Here is a 25,955-nt window from a genome sequence, read left to right on the forward strand (position 1 = left end):
CCAAAAATCAGAATGACCAGGATTCCTGACACAAAAATATCGAAAATCCAAATCAACGTGGTGAAATTTCACCAAGCCAGAAATTCATAAAACTGAAAATCTTCAATCATTCGGAAATTCGATGTTTCAGATTTTGAAATTTTTCAATTTTTGCACTCTCGGAACTTTGAACGTTGGATTTCGAACAATCCGAAACTTTGATGTTTCGTCAAAGTTTGATTTCTCTACTTCGAGTTTCGGCACAAAAAAATTCCACAAATTTGTTGCTTTGAGAACTTTTAAAATTCAGAATTTCAACCCCTCCCCCAAATTATAGTCTTCTTATATATTCAAATTAGTAAAAAGCAATTCTTCGCAACATTTTTTATGAAAACTAAACGATTATTTGACCACGTTTTTTCATCAATTGATCGGTTCATTTCGTTGTACCTAATCACTTGGCTAGAATCGAGTATAAGCTATCAGTGACGAGGAAAAAAGAGAGAAAAAAAAAAAAAAAAAAAACAGACACAAGATATCGAACGCTCGCGGTTACGCCAAATCAATGAAAACATCGAGACAACTGTGCTGTACTACGGAACGTTTCAAATAAATAATTCGTTCATGCACGTCCCTTCACTTCATACACGCGGCTGCGTAGCTTCAATGAAAAGGATGTACTTCTGTGTTATATGCATACGTGAAATAGAATTTCAACCGTTGCGGTAAATTTTTCATGTTTTATCCGATCTTTTCTTTTTTTTTTTTTTTTTTGTTCGTTTGTTTTCTTGATAAAAAAAACCTTGTCCCATTTATATAATTACTCCCTCGTTACGATTAAAATTTAATTCTGATACTATTTTGAGGTGGTTGGTTTTTGCAATAAAAAAAAAAAACATTGAAGCCTTTTATCAAGTTTATTAGAACATCTATTTGAAAATACATAAATGTATGGATGCTCTGTTTGATATCGTTTGAAAATATTAACAAAATCTATTTCAATTTCTTCGATTTCTCTTTGAAATGGTTCATTTGATTTGGAAAATTATTTTCTACAAATTCACTGGGACACTTTTTTTTTTTTTTTTTTATCGTGTTGGTATCATTAAATGTTTAGTTTTGGAATATTGTACTCGATAATAATTGCGACCAATAAATGATAACGTCGAATTGACTATTCAAAAAAAGAAAAAAAAAAAAGAAAAACTTTTTCAGTGCATTTTTATCAAACAGTCTTCAGAATAAAATGATCAATCTAAGAATGAATTCGAACGAATCCGCAATACAATTTTCAACAATTTCACAGTGATCTCGACAGCAGCATCGACACTTGAGCTTTCGTTGATAACTCCGGTATTTTTCACTTATTTATATTGAAAAAAGATACTTGCAGCTCAAGTATACAAAAATTTCTATCTCACGATAAACCCAATGAGATGCATCGATTTGTAACCAACCATTATCCTCAAATCTACTCGGATTAAATTTTTCACCGTATACCGACAACCGAAGCTTTTCGACTCGATTCGATGAACGATCAAAGAGGAGAATAAAAAACCGATTCTGAATGCCATTGCATTGTTTTTGAAAACACTGGATTTCCGCAACTAAATATTTTCCGAAAAAAAAAAAAAAAAATGAAAAATATTACGATTAGAGTCGCTTTTCACCCTAGAACGGTAAAGTTGTTTTATTTATAATTTTTTCACCTCTTTCAGTGACGGGGGGCGTGAAAAAACTTCCCAATCTTGTAAATTCCATCGTTCGGGTACACCGTATCGTTAAACGTCTTACAGGGTCTCATTTTCTTCGTTTTTTTTTTTTAAATAAAGAATCACGCGTGCCGAAACAACTTTTCACTCGAGTTCGAAAAAATTGGTCAAAAATTGTCGAAGGGTGCGTTTTATCGTTGCAAAAAAAAAAAGAAACCACGCAGGCCAAAAAACTTTTTGCTAAAAACTTGGACAAAAAAGTGGTCAAAAATTGATTCACGTGTCCCGAGTCGTAAAAACGTTAAAGACTGTCCTCTTGCGGCGGTAAATTTGAATTCGCGTCAGGTGTTTTTTTAACCACCCTCCGTTACCGTTCCGGGGTTAATTCTCCTCTGGTACGGTTAATCGGTGCTTTAAAGCTCTCGGCGAGTACTTTGATCCTGATCCCGATCCTGATCCTGATCCCGTTTGGATCTACGAGGCGTGAGGAACGTCACGCGTCTGCAATGAAACGATTATTATCATCCGCGAGAGAATTATACAGGATAATAGGACGTGCATCAGTCGCATGTCGATGCGACTGCTTCTGGATGGTAGATCCATACAGGCATAGTTATAGGCGGTTTATAATGGGCGCACGTTGCGTGAGTTACACGTTGTATACCATACGAGTGACTCCGTTGGTCCGTTGAAATTTGCAAACTCGAGCGTATTTTCCACGTAAGCGCTCGTCGATTCGATCGTCACACTTTCCCAGGATATCATAATAAAAACTCCACGCGACTCGATGGTGACTTTTTCATGTACAAAACCCGTCGCTATTGTTACTTATTACCGACTATACTCCACCCTTCTTTCTCACTCTATCATCGTCACTTTTTCATTTATAATTTATTCATACGTTTATATTTATCCCCTCACTTTGCCACACACCGATGCGCACAAAAACTACGAACCGGCACTTCACCCCGACGATAAACGCCGCGCGGTGAAACACTTGAGCGGAAATAAAAACCATAAAGAAAAAAATGACGAAAATTTATCAAACTCGAAAGAAATGTCGAACGTTTCGAATTAACACTTCATTAAAATCCACTCGATACGATACACCAACGATTAATCGTCATTAAGAATTCGATTTATTCATCGAAAATCGTGGTAAAGTAAAAACAGGGGGAAAAAAAATGTTTCCCCATCGTCAAACATTGTCGGTGAGAAATCCAATTTTTGATTTGCTTATTATTTTTTCTTTGTTACTTTTCTTTTCCAAGTTACCGTTCAATCACCGTACAAAATCACAAACTAATTATTGTTACACCGTCCGTTGTTAAAAAAAAAAAAATCATTGAATCTACGACGTTGATTTTTGCGCGATTTTTGTACGAAAAATTGGGGAAAATTTCCAACAGATCGACAACAAATATCTAATTTTTTTATTTTCTCTTCTTAATTTTTTTTTTTTTATTTTTTCATTTTTTATTTTTTTTTATCGTTTTGTTTCGTTTCCCTTATCTTTCACACACGCACGACGACGACGTAACTCCGGCACACACTGAAATACACCCGGAATACGAAGTTTCATCGAGGAACCGGAGGTGGCTCGCAATCAGCGACGACGTCTGCTGGTCCCTCGGTCACAATGCGACGCGACGCTGCTCGCCGCGTCACCCTCGAGGCGCGTGCCTCTTTCATCCACCCCCGAACCCCGCCAGATGGCCCGAGTACGCCACCGTAGGTGGTTTAAGGCACTAGCGTGCACGAGGATTTGGGACGAGAAAAAAAAGAAAAGACTTTTTTTTTACCTTGTGTTTTTCTTTTTTTTTTTTTTCTTCAAAATTGAATTTTTGACTTTCGGGGGCGATGAAAAATAACTTCCTTTCGTTTTTTTCTCTCTCGAAACAGAGAAACGGGAAGTCAAATCAAAGAAAAAAAAAACCAATACCGTTCTAGGGTGAAGAGCGACTCTAATCGTAATATTTTTCTTCTTTTTTATTTTTTTTTTTTTGAAAATATTTAGGTGCGGGATTCCAGTGTTTTCAAAAACAATGCAATGGCATTTAGAATCGGTTTTTTATTCTCCTCTTCGATCGTTGATCGAATCGAGTCGAAAAGCTTCGGTTGTCGGTATACGGTGAAAAATTTCATCGGAGTAGATTTGAGGATAATGGTTGGTTACAAATCGATGCATCTCATTGGGTTTATCATGAGATAGAAATTTTTGTATACTTGAGCTGCAAGTATCTTTTTTCAATATAAATAATTGAAAAATACCGGAGTTATCAACGAAAGCTTAAGTGTCGATGCTGCTTTCGAGATCACTGTGAAATTGTTGAAAATCGGATTGTGGATTCGATCGAATTGATTTTTAGATTGATCATTTTTTTTTTACTTTTTTTTTTTTACTACTTTTTCTTACCTTTTTTTACCGTTTCTCTCTGTTTCGAGAGAGAAAATACAGAAGGAAGTTATTTTCCATCGCCCCCGAAAGTCAAAAATTCAAGTTTTCACTGGATATTCACGTTTTGAAGTTTAGAGAATCATCTCGAAAAATTTTCGGACAGACGCCTCTGTGTGTGATCAATTTTTTTGTTCGACGATATGTGGAGAACGAGTTACGAGATTTTAATGATTTTGGTCTGAACCGACGCGGCTTTTCCAAGCTTGGAACTAATCAGATTTTGGGTTTGATCGCTTCGGTACCTAGTCATTTATTGAAATAGTAAAATTTCAAAAAAACGTATAAAAATGATAATGGTTTGAGAATGGATGAATGAATTTGAATGAAAATTAGCACCGTGACGATTTTTGGTTCGCTTATCACACTGAGAGAAATTTTTAGTTCCAACTGGAAGTTTGAGGGCTGCCTCATGGACAGTCTAAAGCCACCTGTATTTTTCTTTTTAAATTTTTTTACAGTTGGATTTTTGAACACAGTTAGTAGGTGCAAGGTTTTATAGAGCTTCAGTTTCTATTTAGATTGAAAAATATCAATGTACAATGGACTTATAGTCGATACAAAAAATTATATATTCAATTATCAGTTAGCACAATAAATCTATTCGCCCGATTTATTTGAAATTTAGACTGATTCAGTTAATATTAACATGTTTTCATAAGATAATCGGGTGACTTAAAAAAAAAAAAAATGTTCGTAATAACAAATGATTGAGTTCGTTGTTATATTTTTTCACCAAATCACCAGTTTCACAATTCTTCTAAACATTTTTCTTCAAAGTTTCCGGCCATACATTAAGAAAATGTTATAATCAAGGTATCTGTTCAAATTTTAAGTCAATTGGACGAACATCTTTTTTGTATTATTAATATTCTCATTGTCAATTGATAGTTTTTGCTTGAAGAAAAAAAAAAAAAGAAAAAACGAAACTCCGTTACAACTTTGTACTTTATAACTGTGTGTACAAATCCGACCTCGTACTTTTAATATCCTTAAACGAAATAAAAAATTTGTGGAAAATCGACGTATATTTTGGTACAAATCATTATTTCGGTACTTTCTTTGCAAAATGTAACGATATAGCGAGCATGAGCTGTCAATATCAAAATATCCAAGATCTTAATGTTCCTGGTTATAAAATTGATGAAGCTTTGTTTGCCTGGATTTGCATGGTAAGCTGGATGTCAAGAAATTCGATCAGCTGTTTAGACACGTATCTTAATATTTCAATGAATGATTAAGTATGGAAATTTAAATATTTGCTCGTTATCTAAAATTGTTTTCATTCTTACTACTGTTTGTATCGGAAAACGATGTTTCGTTACATCGAATTTACCGACTGAGAAAAATTTTTGCAGAAAATCGATATCAAATTTTCGGTACCGAAACATTTCCATTCATACATATATTACAAAATATAGTTTTATAATTTTGAAATCATCGCGTATTGAATATTATCAAAATCTTTTCACTTCAGAGAATTATTTCTTAGTTTCGGATAAGAATTTATACTTACAAAGAAGGGAAGACGCACATTTTTCATTTCCATAATTTCAATGTTAAATTCGGTGAATTTCAGAATAATTTTCTTCGAGTGGAACAATTTGAAAATCAGAGAACGAAAAAATCGAGATACGAAATTTTTTTCAACTAGATCGTTTAAATGTTGAATAAATTGTTTCTTCTGAATTTCAGATTCTTGTGTATTTCAGATTTTCTAATCGACTCGTTTCCGAAATCAAGCCAAAAGTTTGTCAAAAATTGAAAAATCGAATTTTTCGGAATACAGAGGTAAAAAAAGGTAACGCGATTCACAAATTTTTCAACCACATTATTCGAATGTAAAATAAATTTTGTCTTGATAAGTTAAGATTATTTCAAAATTGAGATTTTTCCAACCGGTCGTTTCCGAAATCATCTCCACATCACCTAGAAAAACCTATTCCGGGAGGCAAATAAATTTTTATAGCTGTATTATATACATATGATTAACCTACTAAAACTTGAGTGACAGAAAATAGACTTAATTCAATTGGAAGAAACTTTTTATCGTAGACTAATCAAACTAAACTATGTCAACAAAGCATAAAATTGTGAGGATAAAGAAACTCCATTCATTCAAGCAAACATTTGTATAGTATATCAAATAGAATTCCCACAAGTAGGTTCGTACATCTACGATAAAAAAAATTTCAAATACTCTACGCTTATTTCATTTCTGTCTTTCATAATTTTATTTCACGTGTGAAAAGCGAATAATTGACAGTTATATACCGATATAATCGTGTGTACGTGAATCAAATCTCGTTCAATTGGATTAGTTAAATACTTCAATCAATTGCTCGCAGGAAAAAATATCATTTCATTCTCCGTTTCTATTTTTTTTTTTTTTCAATTTTTCTCCAGTGTTTATTCCATTAACTTTATTGCCAACAGTGAAAAATGTACTTGTCTAATGAAACATCAAAGTTTCGGGGCCAAAACCCAACACTCAAAGTTCGAAAGGTGCAAAATTCCGAAAAGACGTAACTCCGATAAGTCAAAGTTTCGAAAGTGCAAAAATTAGAAAATTAAAAATTCTGAAACATCAAAATTCCGAATGATCCAAGATTTTCAGTTCCGAGAATTTACGGCTTTGTGAAATTTCACCACGTTGATCTTTCTTTTGGATTTTCGATGTTTTTGTGTTCGGAATCCTGGTCAATCTCATTTTTGGTCTTTCTAATTTTTTACAGCCACTCGCTGAGTGAGTATATTTTAATTGTGGGAATTTTACTCTATCGAAAGTTTATTGTTCGGAACTTTGCTCTATCGTAATTTGAATTTTCGGAATCTTGCATTTCGTAACTTTAAGCCTTCGGGTCTCCAACCATTTGAAACTTTGTTATTTCGTAAAAATTTGACTTCTTTATTGAAGAACTTGAAAATTTCGCCATCAAATAATTCGAAATTGGACGCTCTCTGAACTTTTCAAATTCGGAGCTTGAACTCCGCCCCGTTGAAACAACAAAAAAGCATGAAACGAATGGTTTCGATGTAAACCAGTAATCTTGAAATTCCATCTCAAAGTATGTCTTCGTATTTTTCCCTGACATCGGAAAGCCAATTCTGAGACAAAAGCGCGAACTCCGAGGGAAAAAATTTACACAAAGTCCGCTGTAATTAATCCTCGCTTTAGACACAAAATCAAAAACGTTTCATTTCCATTCTCCAACGCATGATAAATATCAATACCGAACGATTGCTAGTTGAGTTGATACACATTCGTCATTTGAAATATCACTTCTACGTCACGGACTTTACGAACTCGACAGCTTCCGATTATCCGATCCGTAGCAAAGCGATTTGAACGCTTTATCTGTTCACAGAAGCATTTCTGGTATTCCGAAAACTTATCTCCTTTGATGTATTCTCTGGAGAAATGATCCGTTTTGTGGTTTGAGACAATAAACTGTCGATTGCCGGTTAAATGTGTTTCAATATTTGTTATATAATACAATTTACGAATACAGAATGAATTACGCGGAGTATAAAATTTAGTGATTCGAAGTAAATTTCATTCGATTTATACAAAGATTTAATTAAATTTAAAATAAATGATATTTGGTTTGATATTAGTGAAGAAGCCAACACTTGTCAGGATATTTTTAGCAAGAAAATAAAACGCGAATCTCGTGTCGAGAGATAAATTTTGTTGTTTCAAATTCAAATAACTCATTGACATTAACGAAACTCTAGTTTCTTAATATGCCTTCATTATTCCACGATTTATTACGACGAAAAAACGTGTTCTGAATTTTATCCATTTGAAAATTTGAAAGGGGAATTTTATTGAAATTTTCTAACTGTAGAACAGATTTAGATAAAAATTTCGTTTCAAGTTGAGAAATTAAAATGCTAGGCGTAAAAAGTAATACGAATACAACGAACATCGTCCAAAGTATTTCCTGCAATAAAATGAGTGATAAAAACTCGCGTCTTTTCGTCAAGTAAGCAGGACTTTTATCCTGTAGTTACTTGAAGTGAAAGTCAAGAAATTATACAATATTGGCAAGTCACAAAGTATGATTCAGAAATATTTACCAATCGATTTTGTTTACATCTCTACCGTATTATTTCAGTATTAAGAGACCGCAAAATAGAAAATAAAAACCATCAAACTCGATGAATAAAAATTTGTGATACACATTTTCTGCGGCGTGAACCGAATATTTTAAAACGAATATTGAAATGTCTCGAAATTTATACAGGACAGAAATATTCCGAATGAGTTCGTTTTTTCAGCTTATTGAAAAAAAAAGATATATGTATATATATTTTACAAACAATTCAAAATTTGATCAGTTTTTTTCAGCGATGTCAGGTTGAACAAAATTATCTGAGCGTCAATTGTTGGTTTTTCATCTCAGGTTTAAATGCATGCATTAAAAATGAGGAAAATTTTTTCCATTACAAAAATCTCGAATTCAAAACTTAAGATATGCGAAATTTCAATCATATCCGCAGATTTTTTTTACCCAGTCTAATAACGATGTGTGCACTCAGAGAAATTTTAAGTTCCGGTTACCGCTCAGTCCTCAACTATTTTCATTTTTTACCGCAATCGAAAAATATAGTTCTAGGTAGAAAATGAAAATTAGTTTTCTATCCGTTACCGGAAAGTCTAGTATCCGTTACTATTCTTTCTCATTACGATCACTGTTACTATACTTTCTTGCAACTGTTGCGAAAATTTAATGCTCGTGCAAGAATAAATTGACGTTAAAGCCTTATTTAACTAAAAAAGTAGAGTAAACCTCACAAACTGATTTTGCGTTGCAATAACCAAAAAAGGATCGACAATAGCGCAAAATGGTTAGGCGTACCTCGTTTTTCCTAATTCCAACAATATTCAAACAGTTTTTTCCACGATACCTGTTTTATTCAATTTTTCTAGTTACTGTTACAAATAAATTTTTCTCAGTGTGTATAATTTTTATTATGATCAGTCGAACAGCGCGATGTTTGGTTTACATGATGTGAATTGGCGCGAGTGAATCCGCCGTGGCAATAAATTTCAACGCCCACACTTGGCGTGATGGATTATACATATATATATGGATGTGTATGTATATGTATATCTACTTTTTGCAATACCAACCGCGATGTTAATTCCAAACGTCCGTCACTCCCGCATCCACCGAGAAAATAGTTGGCGTAACGCGTCGCAAGATTTGAAAAGTGGATACCGAGAGTGAGAAAAAAAATTCATCTCAGTACTGAAGACGAATCAAATATTCCTCCGTCAGCTGAAATCATGACGACGTGAAATAAGAACCAAGAAACCTTTAACGCGAGTCCGAATTCGAGATTATTTGCTTACATATCTAATTTTTCGTATCCACATCTACGGATTAATTTTTCATTCTGATCACTGTGCAGTCTTCTATTCTTCTCATTTTTCAAAATGATCGGAAAATAAAATTCTGACCAGAAAATGAAAACGAGTTTCACATCTGCGATCAGAAAATTTTATAATACTACTTTCTTATTCTTCATTCTCTTTTTTCTTTTTCACATGATCAGACGTACTATATTTTCTTGAAACTGTTGTTTAACTAAAAAAATATACTAGAATAAACGAACAGATTTTCCATTGCAATATGATTATAAAATTTAGTATCACCAACTCTGATCACTCTGTTAGGAATTGTTTACTTTTACAACATCTTCTTGCGATTCCGCCAATATGTTTACAATTTTATTGTAACGATGACGTTTTTATTTAATTCAATTTTATAAATACTGTAAGAATGAAAATTTTCCTCCGCATCCAGTTTCGGATAATGAGAAACAATTAGGAGTCTGAACGTTGTTTCGAAAGTAACGTACGAGCTTTTCTCTTTTTCTCTTTCTCGGTTCCTTGTCTCTCTCTCTCTTTCTCTCCGCGATTATCCCACATTTAAAAGCTCTCATTAAAAGCTCACGTGTTAAACTTCGTCAGTTCCGCAAGCAGCCCCTGCATTAGTAGATAATTCTGCTGCCGTTCGGAAAACGTGTTTTGTAAAATAGCGCAGTCCACAAGGTGTCGTTAAATTCAATTCAAATCGTCAGAGGTGGTAGTTTTTTTTATCGATTTCCTTACGCGCTGCGGTAAGTCGCCACGGAAAATCGTCTAGCGATTTTTACTACCCGTAGAATCGATCGGAAAATGGTCAAGAAGTAAACGTGGAGTGACTCGCTTTGCTCCGTTTCGTATGGCAAACAGGTTACCTTCTTATTCTCCATCTTCCTCTCCACAAAATTATTTCCCTGAAGAAACTTTCAATCCCTGAAACTTGTCTCATGATTGCACAAAACAGTGAAAAATTAACGACTGTGAAAAGAATTAAAAATATTTCTCTCCTCTTATATACGAATAAAAAAATAAAAATAAATAACGTCCTATACATCGTCAAGGTACTTTATCCAGCCTTACAGCGAGGTTTAATCTACCGTTCAGTTCTGTTCAATACCCAGAGTTTCGCCGGTGAACTTTGACCTGGAACATCATGCCTACACCGCATTTGGCTGCTGCGGCATCCCGATTCGTATATATGACCGCAAAGCTCAATGCAATTATAGGGACTAAATGGTTGGTTTAAGGCCGCGGCTAAGGTTCTATGTGGATGTAAAACATATCAGCCATTCCGTGCCAAGTCTAGCCGTATGATAGATTTTTTTTAATCGTGTGTGAATCGATGGTTTCCAGATTTAAAAAAGAATGGGACGCCAGTTTTTATATTTTTTTTTTGGGGGGGGGTTTCAATTTTTCATCTTAATAATCCTAACATAATTAGTTATCAGTTTTTTTTTTTTTTTGTGGATTAATTTTTCTAGGGATTTGTCGAAATTTAACGATAAAACTGAATGATTTAAATCACTCTGATGTGAATAGAAAAATCTTAACTCACATTTCCATTCCGTTTTTAAAATCATTGATCCGCAAATGAAAAAAAATTGCGCAGTATTTTTCTAAAACCGAATTATAATCGTTTTTGAATTGATTTTGATGATTTAGTGATTTGTAACAAAGAAAAAAGGGTGAAGACTGTTGAAAACAGAATTTGAAAAACAGGTTTTATGGTTCTTGGGATAAGGACTCTTACTTTCATATAACCTGGACGAAAAATATTTATAAAAAAAGACAAATATTGAAACATCAAAATTCAACTACAAATAGCTCAGTTTTTCAAGTATTACGCAACTATTTTTTTACTGTAAATCATTTCAATTTGTTATTATACAATCAAAATTTGTATACATATTTGGGCAACATTGAACTTCATTCTGATATTTTTTATCTGTGATAATAATGGTTTCTAAAGCTGCTATAGCCGATCTCCAGGAGCACCTCTAAAAAAAGGCTTCTTGCTGAACTGAGAAAACGAAAAAGATTGAATTTATTGAAAGTATTATCTGGCGCTTAACCAAAGGTATAAAAAGAATATTAATTTTCTACCAAACGATGCCTTCTCAAAAGAAAAATTCGACTTCCCGTTAAAAAATCTCGCTTCAATTTGTTTATAAAATGGAAAATTTTTACGAATGAAAAAAAAATCTCCGATCAAGGACAAAAGAATATATTCATTAAGCTTGTGCAAAAATTTGAGACTGATCGGTTCAGCCGTTTTCAAGAAATCTTGCTGACCGACTTTGAAAACACAGTTTTGAGAAAATCGTGTTCGAAGTTTCAAGGGCACTTTCAAACGCTTCAGAGCGTCTTTGCACTGAGAAAAATTTCAATTGTTGTAGTAACTCAAAAAATTCAGTAAAACAGGTATCGTTAAAAAAAACTGTTTGAATATTGTTGGAATTACGAAAAACGTGAAATTTTTCGTTTACATACTTGAATATATGTTTGTTACGAAAATGGAATTTGAAAAAAAAAAAAAAAATATTGTTTCAAAAAAAATCCAGTCTTCGTATAAACCCCTCGAGTTTACGCGATCGCAATTGAACCGTGACAATCACGAAACAATTATAGGTACATATAACGGTGCTAATGTTTTCCCCGTCCATTCGACGGGTCGATATATTCCCTCGTATCGAACAATGCTAGTTGCAGGTGGTCTATTACACGCTAGTCTCATTATGCAGGCGTGTTCGGAGATGACATCGAGCCAAGGGTTGACGGAGCACTGCATGCGGGGGTGTTAAGTAGACTGTTGAGTAATAATACTCCGTGGGTGCGATTCTCACTCGACAGCGCGAGCTATTGAGACTGTTTAATCAAATCACTATATCCTCCGTTTCAGAATTTAGGTGTAGGTAATCCAGATTTTCCACGGGTATAGTATTCCTGAGTCCATATCGTTTTCCGTGCATCGGTGAAACACGGAGTGGAGCGAAAGTTAACCCTTTAAGTCGCACGTTTTTCAACTCAATCCTTTGGCCCGCATTTTATTGCTCGGTGGTTTCTCGGGTCAACGATTACGAATCTCAGGTCTGAATTTGAATGCATCGCCATGCTGGATCCGCCATCTTGGATTTATACATGATCAAATTCTAACTTCAGATTCGTAATCAGTGACCCCAAAAACCCCCGAGTAACACGTTTCTGCCAAAATCATCGAATTTCGATAGTTTTTTCGATTTGACAACCGCCATATTGGATCCGCCATCTTGGATTTGGAAATTATCAAATTCTGACTTCAGATTCGTAATCAGCGACCCCAAAAACTCCCGAGTAACACGTTTCTGCCAAAATCATCGAATTTCGATAGTTTTTTCGATTTGACAACCGCCATGTTGGATCCGCCATCTTGGATTTGAAAATTATCAAATTCTGACTTCAAATTCGTAATCAGCGACCCCAAAAACCCCCGAATAACACGTTTCTGCCAAAATGATCGAATTTCGATAGTTTTTTCGATTTGACAACCGCCATCTTGGATTTGAAAATTATCAAATTCTGACTTCAAATTCGTAATCAGCGACCCCAAAAACCCCCGAGTAACACATTTCTGCCAAAATCATCGAATTTCGATAGTTTTTTCGATTTGACAACCGCCATCTTGGATTTGAAAATTATCAAATTCAGACTTCAGATTCGTAATCAGCGACCCCAAAAACCCCTGAGTAACACGTTTCTGCAAAAATCATCGAATCTTGATAGTTTTTTCGATTTGACAACCGCCATGTTGGATCCGCCATCTTGGATTTGTAAATTATCAAATTCCGACTTCAGATTCGTGATCAGCGACCCCAATAATTCCCGAAGAATAAAAATTCAGGCTAAAATATTGCGTGGAAAAATGTGTGATTGAAAAGGCAGACTCGTATGTGTTTGTTATTCCAAAACTTATACTACCATAACCTAAAAATTTGTGGAAGAATATTTTGTACGAATTATAGTAACGGTTTTCAAAATGTCTCCAAAATCTCCCCTCAAATCCTATCGAGATCACAAAACAGCGAATGGCTAATAAACCGAAATATTCAAGAGTAGCGATAATTTTTCAAGCAAACAACTTCACCTCTCAATGTAATTAAAAATTCCATGTAATTAAGCGTGTAGCCTGTAATTAAAATTCGATTGAATAGAAATTGTAATTAAGTAATGCTCGAAACTGTTTTTATTACTTTGTCGGAGTGTTGTTTTATTCGTCTTCGCTGTTATTATATAGTAATCAATATTTCCATTAAATTATTAACATAGAAATAAAAGAAAGAAAAAAGAAGCGAAACATTGAGTGAAACTGCGAGGGCATTTTACCAAGATGCTGTTTTTTTTGTTGCCATGTAAGAGCTATTTATTTTGATACAGCTTATCCAGCAGTGCCAAGTTGAATCCGAATCGGCTCTTTTGTACGAGGAAAGAAAAATTCTTGACTCGTTTTCGACGCGAAGAAAAAAGAAACAAACACGTAGCCTTAAAAACGAAAGCTTCTAAGGTCAAATGAGAAAAGTAAGATATTCTTTTCGATCGATTGAACTGAACAGTAAAATTTTGAAATCGCGATATTCCTTTAGTGTGAATCAGGGTTGGAAATTTTTTAATGAAAAAGTGATGCATTAACCATTACTTTTTCAATTCATAATGGAAATAATTTTCATCGCAACATTAAATTTAATGTAGTGGAAATAATTTCCATTAAATCGTTAAATTTAATGTTTTATTGGGAATAATTTCCATTAAATCATTCAATTTAATGCTGTAATGGAAATTATTTCCATTATGAATTGCAAAAGTAATGGTTAATGCATTACTTTTTCATTAAAAAATTTGCAACCCTGCCCCGAAACAAACAAACGAAGATTTGAAACTGGTTAATAGTCCGCTCTCCCTTTGTCTGCAGCATAATGGAAAAGTGTTCCACTTTGAAACGCTTAAGCTAGACGTGCCTCCTTGTTTAACATACCTTCTCGAGATGAGAAGCACTCGAGCAAAAGCAGAGATTACACGATTCTCCGAATAGGTGCACATATTGTATGTGGCTACTCCGAGCAGCGGTAAAGTGATTAGGAAATCGTCTTACCTGTGGCAACGTGAAAAATGAGACTAATCAATTTCGCGTTAAGTTTAGCTCTCATTAGCACGGAGGGGTTGAAGTAAGAACGGCTCGAATCCGGCGAAATTTCATGGACGATAAGGATAAAATCAATCGAATCAAAAGGTTGGGAGAAAAGATAAAACCGTTTGAGAAATCCCTACGGATTTTATTTTCATCAATGACGTTCAACGCGAATGGAATAACAGTTGGTATTAGATACCTTAAACTGATTTCTTCCCTTCTAAGAAACAACCAGAAAATGCTTATCGTCTTCAATATTTTATCGCAACGATTATAAGGAGACGAAAAAAAAAATTATAAATAGGGTTCTAAGACTGTAAAAATTTTTGCTTCGTAACGGAAAAAGAATCACCCGATTAACAGAAAAATTAACTATTTCGCAATTGTTGCAGCGAGTTATAAAAAAAAAAAAACGATTCTCAAAATGATGAACTGGGTTGTATGCAAACGAAATATCTGAAAAACAAAAAACTAGGAATTTTGAAAATTTTCAATGCTCGTTCTTTAAGCTTCTGTGGAACGGATTTTTGGAACACTGAAATTTAGTTCAATGAGAAATTTCTTTTTTTTTAATACGATTGCATTTTGCGGGTTTTTTTAGAGATTGTTCAGTTGAATTTTTCAAAAACAAAACGTCAAATGAGAAATTCGCTGCAAAAAGATTTGATTGCTAATTCGAAGATTCTAAAAAATTCTGTTATTTGTATTTCCAATATTCCATTTTCCTGAACACGAGGCCACCGTTCCGCAAATTTTGTTCTTGTCAATTCTTTTCCGTCCCTTCTTCTCGCCGCAATAAATCACTCAACACAATGAACATTATCTACAGCTTTTAAATTGGCACCCTAATTTGAGCCTTAAAAATATGGAGAACTGCCCAATTTGTAGGCTTTTTGTCGAAATCGCATGATTGGCTTAACCTTTTCATCCATACATTGTTCCTTACATGTGATTTATTTGATACTTCGCATTCATGTGCTGTTGGGGTTACTGATTACGAATCTGAACTCGAAATTCGAAAATACAAAATGGCGGACGCAATATGGTGGACGTTTCAAAAGGTTAGTTGATTTCGATAAAATTTTACGCTACACGATTTTTGGAATCACTGATTACGAGTCTGGACTCAAAATTCGAAAATTCAAAATGGCGGGCCCAATATGGCGGACAGACAAAAACAACAAGAAAATTTTTTAAAAAACGTTGTAAAATTGTTTGATGCGCGTTAGAGTTGTATCAAAATTGACATTCGGATTTTCACGGTAGATTAGCAAAAAATGCTTTCTTTTTGTGGAAAAGTACAAATTTCTACCATTTGTTCACATGTGCTAATTTAGCAATAAATAAATGATTGGATTTTTTATTTTTTGTAGATTTAGAAATATTTTAGGGAATATATGGGACCGAAAGATTCGGCAGTCGTTACCAAAAAAATGTTTCAATGAATAAAAATCTTTGAAAGAAAAAAAAAGAAAAAAAAAAATTAAAGAAAAAAAAGTGAGACACTGAGCGTCCCGGCGTGAATTAGAATGTTAATTTAAAAGAGAAGCTCACGAACCATTCGAACAAATGCTCACCGTCAAATTGCTGTCAGAGAACAGCGCTAAAAATATACTCATCTGTTTACTCTTCGAGATCGTAAATCAATGTCAATTTTAATGTGGTAGAATATCTTGCGAATTTGAGTATAACGTGAACTCCTACAAGTATAATAAATACCTAATAAACGACTGTAAATAATCTGTGCCGCGTCTAAGCTCAGACATTTTTTCGCCGGTTTTTGCATTTTCACTGACTTGTTCAATTTTACAACAAGCTGAACGATTAAGCAATTCGTTCTGAGCTTAAAGCCTGATTTAATTGAAAACAGGTGGATTTCGACTCCTGACCCGACGCTTCTTGATCTATAGATCAAGACACGCATACCGACAAAGGGCGATCTCTGTGATTAACACTCGAAGGATCAGCCCGAGCCCTTTGATCAAACGAAGTGAGGCAGTATTTCGATACGGAATTTAATTTGTCCAAGTGCCTTTATATTTTCGAGCCTCAGAACCAAATACTGGAAATAACTTTGGAAAGAATTCGTTTCGGAGGCTGCGTCCGCAGGTTAGCTTCGAGTGTTTTGTACTCATCGTCAGCTGCTAAAAAATTGAAAATCATTGTGCCGATATAAATTTCTATGCTTTTGGTTACGCTAACAGAGTACCTGACAATTTTCCTTTTTTTTCTACTTATACCAAAAACAATGCGGTTCTGAGTACAAAATGAAAATTAGTTTGTAACGGTTAGGTTAGGTTAGGTTTAGATTAGATTAGGTTAGAAAATCTATTACGTCTTACTTTTCATTGTAATTGAAAATGTGGTGAGCTAAAACAAGAAAATTTAACGGATTTTATAACCAGAAAATCTAGTCTTGACAGCTATAATTACTCGAGACAATTACTTGTACAATTTTTTTTTTCCAACTCAGATAACGCTGGAACCATTTTTGTGACGATATCTAATTTATTAGAATTTGCTGGTCGATATAAAAAAGAAATTTCTAAATTTCGGAACTTTACTTTCCACAATTTTCAACACATTTGGTTAAGAATTTATATGTTCAATAGGAGGAAACGTGGATGAATAAGCCTGCGGAAAACGTAAATAATAAATTGTTTATTTGTTATAAAGTAAATTTTCAAAGATGATCTATTTTTGAGCCTATCGACGTAGAAAGTTTTCTGAGAAATAGGGGAAGAAAGATTTTATTCTACAGAAATCTATTCTTTCACCTAAAACAATTCACAAAGGATTTGTTTACGAAGAGTAAAATTACTATTTTTTTCCTAATTTAAAAAAACAATTAAATGCCAAGAGTGACATTGATTACATATAAACAAACAGTGTTGCGCTCAAACCGATTCTCAAGTTATGCGATTCGTTGGAATATTTCTCCGTCGGAAAGAAAAAGCTCTTGGGATTGAGACGTGAAGTTGGTAGGAGAAAATAACTCCGACACCTTCTTGTGAAATTATAAACTTTACGCTCTACAAAAAAAAAAAAATAAAAATCTACCGGTATATTTTCAGCTTTGCTATTTTGAAATGGCTCGATCTTATTATAGAATTATACGTACTAATTGCTTCAAAAAGAATACGATTGTGTCATGGGTTGAAGCGCCTGGCATTTGGTTTGCCAAAAATCGATGGTCTTCATTTATTTTATTACCAAACAGTCGTAAATTCAGCATTTATCAATTTATGATATTCACGAGCTGCAAATATCTCTTTAAATGTATTATATAATAAAAAAACAAACAAAAAAAGCACCGGAATTGTGAACAACAGCTTAGATATCGATGCTTAGTTTCAAATTTCTTCAGATTATTATAAAAATGCAATAGATTCGTCCGATTTTACTTTATAATGAATTGTTTCATTCGTAAGATTATATTCTACAAGGTTCTGTTTGTTTCAATAGAGGATCCGATATTGCCATCTATGTTAATTATAATCAAAATCGGTGCAATTTTGTAAAATCAAACATTCAACGATGTCGGAACGATAAGAAAAAGTGTTTGAGTGAACTCACCGATAATAGTCTTCGAAACGGAGCATCGAATCATTTGTTTATGATTCCAGTGTTTTTTTCTTTTTGTACCTTATTTTATTTTAAATTTTTTCATTTTCTTTCGTTTTTGAATATCTTCGTAGCTGACGTATATACTGATTTTTATTAAATACTCGATATACGACTGATTGTCTTGTGATAAAATTAATAAACAGTATTGATTTTTGGCCATTTGACATTCTCATTACAAGCAGTCGCCGATTGACGATCAACTCGAATTCCGGATCCCCGAAGTCGTTTTAATTTCGCATTTTCTTTACGAAATCGATTTACTGACTCGTAAAAACGGAGTGACACAGAAAAGAGAAAATTGTGTCAAACGCAGAACAAAAAAAAAAAAAAAAAGAGAGAGAGAGAGAGAACAGCTTGCAGCACGTTCGTCGCGTGAATATCTAAAAATAACCACATGCGTGTATAAACGCTGAGCTTTCAGCCGTGAACTTATCCATGTGCCCTATAATTATATTCCGTGTTAAGAAATACATCAAGTGATTAATTCGGATCACTTGGAGAAAATTATTTGAAAACTGCAATTACGTACCTATCATGAAAAATGATTTTATCAATTTTTTATTTTTGTTTTTTTTTGGCTTGTTTTCTATGGTCTTGGCATTTAGGAAAAATTATATCGAGTTCCGATTAATTTTCATGCTTCTATTATTTCTCAATTCAAGAATTTCCTTAAAGCGATAAAAAGTTGGCAAATTTTGTTCACTCGTGTTTGCTTCTTCAAGATTTCCTGTCCCTCTTACAAAAACTAACCTGAATCTATACAAAAATTTCACCGGTACATTTGAATTTTATACATATATAAATTTTGAGTTGGATGCTGACTTGAAATAGAGTCAACACATTTATGGTGCATTCCACGTGTCATCGGTCGGACCCCCTGGGATTCCAATCTTCGATGAATTCTTTTGTTTGTTTCGGTTAAAAGTAATACCTCGAATTTTTTCAAATTTTTCCGCCATTTTGTAAAAGTCTGGTGAGCCCATGATCCTTGACATGAAAGATGGATATTTTTAAAATTGATGAAACTTTATTGTAAAATCAAGGACTTGAAACCAAATTCTTAAGTCGTGGTTTCAAAATGGGATAAGAATGTTGGATATATTTTTTTTTTTTTTTTGTATTTTTAATTTTTGTTTTTCAAAAAGAAAAAAAACAGAAAATAAGTTCATTGAATTTATTTTCAATAACGGTTTCTTGTAGTAAGAAATGAAGTAAGGAGAGAATCCGTTTAAGTGAAATCTGATTTTCTTTTCGTTTCAGGAGAAACGCGAAGGAAGCGTTGCTTGATTCGAAAAAAATTATAGAAGCTCAATCAACAAGAACCTTGAAGAAGATACACAATTTATTTAGAGAAATCAAGTAATTCAACCAATTATATGCCTTTTTGAGGAAACGGACCTTGCAAAATTTTTTATTTTTAATTTTTTTCTCTTTTCTTTAATCCATCCCAATTCTTCTTCAATTTTGTTACACCTTTAATAGAGAAGCTCACTGTGACAGCCGAAAAAAATAACCAAATTTTCGGTATTTTATCAAATGTATATTAAACTTGTTTTTAGAAAATTTTTATTAAAAAATATTTCAAATATTTTTTTTTTTTTAAGGTCTTTTTTTCTATTCAAACCGTTACCATTTTTTAAAAAGAAAAGTAAGAAAAAAAAAGAAAAAAAAAAACAGGTCACAGGACAATAGCTAGATTTGTATGGATATTGATAAAATTTTGTTTATTATTTTCAGACAATCCTTCACCGAGATATCAATGCCATAATAGATAGGAAATTTTTTTATCCATTGTCAAGTCAAGGCCAATATCTTTGTTAATTTTAAATATTTTTTGATAAAAATTTCTTCAAAACAAGTTCACAATATACAGCTAATAAAATAACGATAATTCGATTCCTTTAATAATTAGTTATAACTGTGAAAAAAAAAAATCTTTAAAAATCGGTTATTTTTATCCACCTTAATGGATCTGTGAACGTTGATTGCAAATCTATGCAACTACAAACTTCGGCCAGCTCTGAATTCATTCAATTCGAATTCTTGATTCTACGCATTCCGTTTAATCTTCAAGCCGCGATTGAAAAACTTTGCGAAAGGTGTGCAGCGAGCTGCTTAATGAGAATCAATGATTAATTAGTTGTCCCGGGAATTCGTTGAAACGCGGGAAATCGTTTTTCTTCTTTGAAAAACTCTACGATCACCGCAATTTCGAGCCAAAATTTCGGCTGAAAATATACGTAGATTCGCAGTATAGTCTTACAAATGAATTTCGATAAAATTTCATTATATATAGTCAACAAATCACGGTTTGAACAAACATTTCTGAAATTACAACAAAATATAGTACAGGTAAGTACTTATTTAATGTAATTACTTAATTTTCTAATTATTGAGAAGTTTAATCTGTTCATATGTGTAGTTGACTTAATTTTCTCGTTTAAATAAAGGGTTGAAATATATTTTACAAGTCTCAAAACCTGAAATACATTTTCAAACAAGTCTGTGAATTTTACTAAAAAAACGTGGATTCATTCATTAAAGTCAATATTCTATAATTTTGCAACGTATCGTTTTTGAATATAGCTCGAAAACTGTACAAAAAAGTATTTTTCACTTTTAAATTTACCATTTTGACGCTACCGAGACATGTTACGATTTGAATTGGAAGAAAAAAATATTACGTGAAACGTAATCGTTCGATAGTTACCGACATCTGTCTTCTGATTAGAATATTATATCATATATTAAATCCCAATGAAACGTATGAAAAACTGTGATGGGAAAAATTGTTATTCGATTTGAAATAATATCTTGCCCAGTCTTTCGTATTCAACGTAAAAAAATCGGTGTTGTATATTTCCGCAATTCATACGACTGATTTTTCTCTCCTACCGCATAGAAATTAATATCGTTAACAAATACAAAACATGCGTAAAACTCGTTTATGAAAACTGTGTAATTTTTGTCGGAGCAATTTTGACCTCGAATTATATTAGCGAGAGAGAAACACGGTTTTTTATCAATTCAATTTCGAAGCTACTTTACAATTAATTACGACTCATCCGTGCGGAATTTTCGTTCGGAAAGTAAAAAAAAAAAAAAAAACACTCAAAGGTTCGAAAATATTCAGGTCTATAATACAACAGCTAAATTAAGCTCGCGAGTTTTTATTTATTGTTTAACTGTTGAAACTGCTGGCAAGCCTTTTAATGTTACTCCCGGATCAATACTCCCCTTTCTCTATATTATACCAGTTTGAAACTTGCATCAACGCCGTTTCACTTAGCGGTTATATCCGCAAGCTTCGTCTCTGTTTTCTCACAAATAATATCAGGAAAATTTGTTGAACAACAGTAAACGAACGGTGGTAGAAAACTGGAATTGTTGATTGATAGAAGTGGAAAAATATCGAATTTTCAAAATACGCGAAAATCTAATACATCGAATTTTTGAAATGTAAAAAGTTCAAGTATAGAGAAATAGAAATTGCGGAAAGTCAAAGTACAGAAAAGGTAAAAACGTAGAACGGCAAAATTTTTAATCTGATTTTATATTATCGAGACAAATTCTAACGATTCTACATTTTGTCATTCTATATTCTGACCATTCTCTATTTCTTAATTCTATGTATAAATCAAATTTTCGCTTACTTAAAAATTCGAAATTATGACTCTTCTACTTCTTGATCTTTCTATATTTTTATCCCCAGACCAGTAATCCCATCTCAAAAAGCTTTCCCGATATTTCGACGATTTGTAAAATTGTTACGAAATTCTGAAAGTCAGTCAACATTTCGACAATGAACCAGAGACGGAAAGCTTATTTTTTGTAATCGAGGTTAATTGTTGCTATTAAAACCACACGACGCATTTCAATTTGAGTGAAAATCAGCAGAGTGGTCAAAATTCTGATTGACCATTACGTCGAATCTCATCAGTTCGATGAATTAAAACGCCGAATAAATTATATTGCCAAAAATAGTCGTCAATTTACTTTGAAAACTTTGAATGAATAATTTTTTGATTTTCATTTTTTATTCTTCTTTTCAAAATATTCACTCACCATAAAATCAGAGAACTAAAACAGCAGCATAATATTTTAATTGTTACAATTGAATAAAAAATTTCTCCCTCAACGAATCAATGAAATTTATTTTCCCACACCAATTGTACCATGAAATGATGTAAAATTTCAAACCACCCACGCTATTTGTTATTATTCTATGACACAGGTTTTCAAGTGTATTCAGAAAAAACTGACTAATCCAAACAAAAAGTCAATACCAAGGAAATATTATTTAATAATATTTTGTACAAAAGTTTTTTATGTTTGTAAGTGCAGGCCAAATTTTGGTAAAATATTTATGCTCGAGTGAAAGATTTTTCTATTTCATCCAAGATGTTTGCTTTATCTTTTGAATACTCAGATCTGCGGAATTAGAAGGGGAACAAAAGTTGGATGTAAAGGTTTTTTTTTCACCAAGTTCCACGTTGTCGGAATATTCTTGTGATGAAAGAAAACAGTTCATAGATTTGAAACACAATAAAGATCTATGAGATTGTCGGCATTGTATTCTGAATTAATTTGAACCATTGTGTACAGGGCGGATAAAAGACAAGAAAAGAAAAAATAGGGACGGATTAAGCCGATGATTCCTTAACCCTTATATTCACGCTGGGACGCTCAGCGTCCAACCTTTTTTTTTTTTTTTTATCGCAGCTTTTTATTTATCAAGCTCCGTATTTCTTAACAACGTAAAAACACTGCCGAGTTTTTTGAATCCACATGGTCTCTGAAATCTTTCCAAGTCTAAGAAAAAACGAAATTTATTTTTCATTCTTATTGCAAGAATAGCGCATGTAAACAAATGGTCAAAATTCGTATTTTTCCACGACAAAAAGCATTTTCTGCTAATCTACCGTGAAAATCCGAGTGCCAATTTTTACACAAACTTGAAACACGTTAAAAAATTTTACAGAATTATTTCAAAATTTTTCTTCTTTTCGTTTTTGTTTATCCGCCGTATTGGATAAGCCATTTTAAATTTTCGAATTTCGAGTTCAGATTCATAATCAGCAACCCCAAAAGCCCGTGAATTCAAACTTTCAAGTGAATCGCCTGTAATGAAAAATGCATGCATGAAAGGGTTAAATGCAAATCGCGAGAATGAGCTAGAATAACATCAATTACGTACAAACTAGAGTAACCGTTGTGGAAAATTGTAGGCAAAGTATTCGAGCAGTAAACGAGTCAAAATCCGGTTTCGACGTAACAAAAATATTGCAAACTGATGGAAATTGGCATTCCTGAAACTAAATTTCACAATCAGACATGTAGTAAATAATTACCGAAACTTTCGAAAATACTTAAATTGTGTAAAATCAGTTTCACAAGGTTGTGAAAATTAACAAAATTCGAGACGCCAAAAAAATGAGACAGTGCCGAAATTCAACAGGGAAGTTTTTTTTCTCGCGAAAGTCAGCAAATCTTAACGACTGTCAAGGGATAAATTTTGGAGTGGGAAGAAAATTTATATTCTTTTTTTCTTCTCTCCCTTAAATTTCCTACCGACAATAAATATTTCAAGCGAGTTCGTCTGGCGGGGGAAACTCCGTTATAACCCGGTACTCAGTTTCCCTGAAATTGGTCCAGTCAGCAGTTATCGAGCCACATTATACATGCACCGTAGTGAAAATTCGAAATGCTTTCCGCCCCCACACGCTACTTGCTGATATCGTTATACATTTTAATTGAAAAAACGAGAATGAAAAATACGATTATATTCATATACACATCGATGTGTTCGTACAAACTTTGTAAACGGTTGACCGTGACATTTTTTAATTTCACCGAGGATTTTCCCAATACTTTCGAAATCTTGAGTGAAAATGTTTTGTTCCTAAAACGAAATGTTTTTTTTTTATTTTTATTTTTATTTTTATTTTATTTTTTTCTTGTCTGATCAAAATTGATCCGGGCGTTTTAGAAATGAAAGTATGAAAAAATTAGCAAATCATTTTTTGGAAGGTTTTCAGGGGTTTGACTAAGATAGAAAAAATATATATGTCATGTATTGGTCATGGTCAAAACATGTTCAAATTTTTTCACCATCCGAGCAGCAATATCGCAATTTTTTATAAAAAACGTTTTCCAAGTGCGTTATTCGATGTTTATGGTTTATTGAAAGTGGCGGTTCACGTTTCTCTCATTAAAGTGCTGCCCGAGCAAAGTTTGTATCGAGCAGAGTGAATAGACGCTAATCAAATGCGGAAAGCTTGAACGTAACGAGAAGAAGGAGAAAAGTTCGGTACTGGGTGGAGAAAAGTTTACGAGGTGTAAACGAAAGGTTGAGATTAAAGTTGGTAACGTTAACGTGATGAAAAATTTTGCAAATTTGGAACGACTTTGAAGTGGTTGAATTTGAGCAAACAGAATTTGTCTTATCAAAATGACCAGCTAGTGAATTGCAGATTGAATCCGCACGTGTTATTGTAATGACGGTAAAATTCTTCGACCAGTTACACAGAAAAAAAAATTCACATAATTTCTCTTTCTTTACATATCATGTTATAATATACAGGAATGATTCTTGAATGATTAGTAAAAACTATAACGTCGTAAAAGACGATTGATATGCAACTGAAGAGATTTTAAATTCCAGCTCTATTATTTATACCACACGAGGTTGTTACTTGGTAGTCCAGTCGAGATAAGTCTAAATAAAAAATATTTGGGATACGGCTGTACTTTTGTCGTGAGGGGTTTTCGACCCTCGTGAACTCAAATCTGAAGTCATTTTTTAGCTGCGTAGCCGGGGTTTCGAGAAAACAACAAACTTGACGTTTTGTGCGTTTTTACTCAAAAACTGTTATCGATAGACCAAAAATGACTCGACCATCGTGTAGAGCGGAAATATCTGTATCGAATCATGTCCTCTTATGTCGAAAACGGAGTCGTATTAACAAAATAAGAAAAAGGAACTCCTACTTATCGACAGAATCTAAGGAATTTTGGTAAAATAATTTCTTTTCTCTTAACTTGTTGATCCGACTCCGTTTTCAACATGTGAGTACATAATTCGATGTACAATTTTTCGCTCTACACGATGGTTAAATCATTTTTCATCTATCGATAGAAGTTTTTGAGGAAAACAATAGATACTTCATATTTAGCTGTTTTCTCAAGACTTCAGATTTGAGTTCAGACTTGAAAAAACTTCTGTACACAAATATTCAGCCGTATCTCGAATATTTGTAATTCCGACCAATTTCGTCTGCACTATTCGGTGCAGAATATGGAAATCGCAAACCGATGCCAACTGATTAGTCCATCAATTAACGACAGTTAACTGCATACGTGTGAATATGTCGTTAGGTATATTCCGCAGAACTGCGGGAGATTCACAGATCATTTTAGCGTGTAATTAGACTCAACGTGCATGCATACATTCATCCATCCATTCATTACGGGGCAGATAATAATAGTTTCGATCACGTATTACGACCAGAAATTAGCACGATAATATGCAAGCAAAGTGTCATTGAAAGTTCACGAAACGCAAATTTGATTCCCAATCTTGTACAAACTTTCAAACTCACTGTAATCAATTTTTTGTCTATGGTATTTTTTTTTTTTTTTTTTCAA

The 25,955-nt window shown here is 33.4% G+C and overlaps 1 protein-coding gene across 11 annotated transcripts in view; it reads right to left on the reverse strand.

The window, feature by feature from the left end:
* LOC107227889 (potassium voltage-gated channel protein Shaker) overlaps window positions 1–25,955 on the reverse strand; it is a 259,093-nt gene that overhangs the window by 84,747 nt on the left and 148,391 nt on the right. The gene's annotated exons all lie outside the window — the stretch shown is intronic.

Source organism: Neodiprion lecontei, chromosome 7, assembly GCF_021901455.1.
Source record: "Neodiprion lecontei isolate iyNeoLeco1 chromosome 7, iyNeoLeco1.1, whole genome shotgun sequence".
In the NCBI taxonomy this organism is placed as follows: domain Eukaryota; kingdom Metazoa; phylum Arthropoda; class Insecta; order Hymenoptera; family Diprionidae; genus Neodiprion; species Neodiprion lecontei.